This window comes from Mustela lutreola, assembly GCF_030435805.1.
Source record: "Mustela lutreola isolate mMusLut2 chromosome 5 unlocalized genomic scaffold, mMusLut2.pri SUPER_5_unloc_1, whole genome shotgun sequence".
Classification (NCBI taxonomy): domain Eukaryota; kingdom Metazoa; phylum Chordata; class Mammalia; order Carnivora; family Mustelidae; genus Mustela; species Mustela lutreola.
In genome coordinates, this window is record NW_026709258.1 from 229,838 (window position 1) to 232,455 (window position 2,618).

A 2,618-nucleotide genomic window follows, 5' to 3' on the forward strand; every position below is an offset into this window, starting at 1 on the left:
AAAGCCATTCCGGTGGCACTATTTTCATTTTTTTAATGTTTCTTTCTTTTTTTTTTTAAATTAAATTAATTTATTTATTTTCAGAAAAACAGTATTTATTATTTTTTCACCACACCCACTGCTCAATGCAATCTGTGCCCTCTTTAATACCCACCACCTGTTACCCCAACCTTCCACCCCCACCACCACTTCAAACCCCTCAGTTGTTTTTCAGAGGCCATAGTCTCTCATGGTTCACCTCTCCTTCCAATTTCCCCCAATTCCCTTCTATTCTTTAATGCCCCATGTCCTCCATGCTATTTGTTATGCTCCACAAATAAGTGAAACATATGATAATTGGCTCTCTCTGCTTGACTTATTTCACTCAGCATAATCTTTTTGATTCCCGTCCAGGTTGCTACAAAAGTTAGGTATTCATCGTTTCTGATGAAAGCATAATACTCCATAGTGAATATGGACCACATCTACCTTATCCATTCGTCCATTAAAGGGCACCTTGGTTCTTTCCACAGTTAGGCGACCATGGCCATTGCTGCTATAAACATTGGGATACAGATGGCCCTTCATTTCATGACATCTGTATCTTTGGGATAAATACTCAGGAGTACAATTGCAGGGTGATAGGGAAGTTCGATTTCCAATTTCCTGAGGAATCTCCACACTGCTCTCCAAAGAGGCTGCAACAAATTGCATTCCCACCAACAGTGTAAGAGGGTTCCCCTTTCTCCACATCTCCTCCAACATATGTTGTTTCCTGTCTTGCTAATTTTGGCCATTCTAACTGGTGTGAGGTGATAAAACAAGGTGGTTTTAATTTGAATCCCTGATAGCTAGTGATGATGAACATTTTTATGTGTCTGATAGCCATTTGTATGTCTTTATTGGAGAAGTGTCTTTCCATATCTTATGCCCATTTTTTTAATATGATTGTTGTTTTGTGTGTGTTGAGCGTTGAGGAGTTCTTTATAGATCCTGGATATCAACCTTTTGTCTTTACTAACATTTGCAAATATCTTCTCCCATTCCGTGGGTTGCCTCTTTGTTTTCTTGACTGGTTCATTTGCTGTGCAGAAGCTTTTGATTTTGATGAAGTCCCAAAAGTTCATCTTTGCTTTTGTTTCCTTTGCCTTTGGAAACATATCTTGAAAGAAGTTGCTGTGGCTGATATAGAAGAGATTACTGCCTATGTTCTCCTCTAGGATTCTGATGGATTCCTGTCTCACGTTGAGGTCTTTTATCTATTTTGAGTTTATCTTTGTGTGCAGTGTAAGAGAATGGTCGAGTTTCATTCTTCTACATATAGCTGCACAGTTTTCCTAGCAACATTTATTGAAGAGACTGTCTTTTTTCTACTGTATATTTTTTCCTGTTTTGTCGAAGAGTAATTGCCCATAGAGTTGATGGTCCATATCTGGGCTCTCCACTCTGTTCCACTAGTCTAGGTGTCTGTTTTTATTCCAGTACCATGCTGTCTTGGTGATCACAGCTTTGTATTAAAGCTTGAAATCAGGTAAGGTGATGCCCCCCATTTTATTTTTGTTTTTCAACATTTCCTTAGGGATTCGTGGTCTCTTCTGATTTCAGACAAATTTTTGGATTATTTGCTCCAGCTCTTTGAAGAATACTGGTGCAATTTTGATCAGAATAGCATTAAAAGTATTGATTGCTCTAGGCCGTATAGACATTTTAACAATATTTATTCTTCGGATCCAAGAGCATAGAATGGTCCTCCATCTTTTTGTGTCTTATTCAATTTCTTTCATGAGTGTTCTGTGGTTCCTCAAATACAGATCCTTTACCTCTTTGGTTAGGTTTATTCCCTGGTATCTTATGGTCCTTGGTGCTATAGTAAATGGAATCAATTCTCTAATTTCCCTTTCTGTATTTTCATTGTTAGTGTATAAGAAAGCTACTGACTGGTGGGACAAGAAGGTGGGGGAGAAGGAGGAGACTCCTTTTCAGCCTATACCCCAAAGTGACCTGATTACCTACCATAGAACTCCATTCACCTATGAAATCAGCCTGAGATCAGAATTACACACGTCTGGATCTCTACAGGGGCAGTGGGAATCGGGGCAGCTAGGGACAGGAGCTTAAGTCCCCGGTCCCAGGACAGCCTCCCTGGTGCTGAGGCAGAGAGAGTGCGGTGGAGAAACCAGGTCTTGGTCCCTAAGCTGCCAGTGCGCCTGAGAATGTGTGGGTTCCAGCTCCTGTGAGGGGATGGGAGCCACGCCTGTCAGCAGAAAGTACAAGCCCTACTACAAAGCCAGAGATACGTGCTCACATCCCTCATGCACCACTGAGAGTGTTACAGAGGCCAGGCCTGTGCTCTTTGACCTGCGCCTTGATTCAAAGCCTAAGCCATGGGCCCCAAACTCTCCCCTGACAGAGGTGCAAAATGCCCAGTCTGGTGCTTTCGGACCTGTGCCCCCTTCTCAGTGCCTGAGACGTGTGAGCGACCCATAGCCATCCCTGAAAGAGGTGCACGCAAGCCGGGCACACTTAGACCCAGCAAGAACAGGCACTCCCAGCCCGGGCCAGTGGCAAAGTCTCAGTGTGTGATTGCTGCTTGGAACCTCTCTGGTGGTCCGGAGCTCCCAGACAGCCGCCACTGCCTT